This window comes from Plasmodium gonderi (genome assembly GCF_002157705.1).
Source record: "Plasmodium gonderi DNA, contig: Pgo-contig_16, whole genome shotgun sequence".
NCBI lineage: Eukaryota > Apicomplexa > Aconoidasida > Haemosporida > Plasmodiidae > Plasmodium > Plasmodium gonderi.
In genome coordinates this window covers 11,417-12,084 of record NW_021628954.1, presented here as the reverse complement: position 1 = coordinate 12,084, position 668 = coordinate 11,417, and positions in this window count along the sequence as shown.

Genomic DNA, 668 nt, shown 5'->3' with positions numbered 1-668 from the left:
TGTCAAAAAACATCATTTAATTTTACAATTTTTTTATTATTAATTTATAATATCACTTGATTTGGTATACAAAATGATTTAGTAACATATTCATAAAATTTTGAAATAGACGTAAATATTTAGCCAAAATGATTTCTTCCGAACATAATTTATTTTCTTCTAATTTTCAAGTGAAATATTACTCTAGATATATTCAATTTTCATCTTATTTATCAATTCTACATTTCTTCATATTCCATTTCTCCTTTTATTGGCTCTATAAATATTTGACAATTTCCTATTATTCTATATCTATGCATTAATTAGTGTGCTTTTTTATTATTTTTACACAATTTACATATTTTACTATAGATCCTCTTGTTAATTTTATATTATGAATTTTTTCTTAAAAAAAAAATAAATGTCAGGTCTCAATGATTATTATTCTTTTTAATTTTATTTTTAATATATATTATACCTGATAGAAAGTGTATGTATATATTCAATAATAATTAAAATTTATTTATATAAATTGTGAAAATAATTTTAAGGTGAAACTGTTATTATAATATTTATTAAAAATATATATTGAGTGAATATCATTATAATTTTATTTCTACTAAATAGCCATCGCAACACAAATGTGACATATTCCACATAGATTTATAATAACAATATATATACAAATT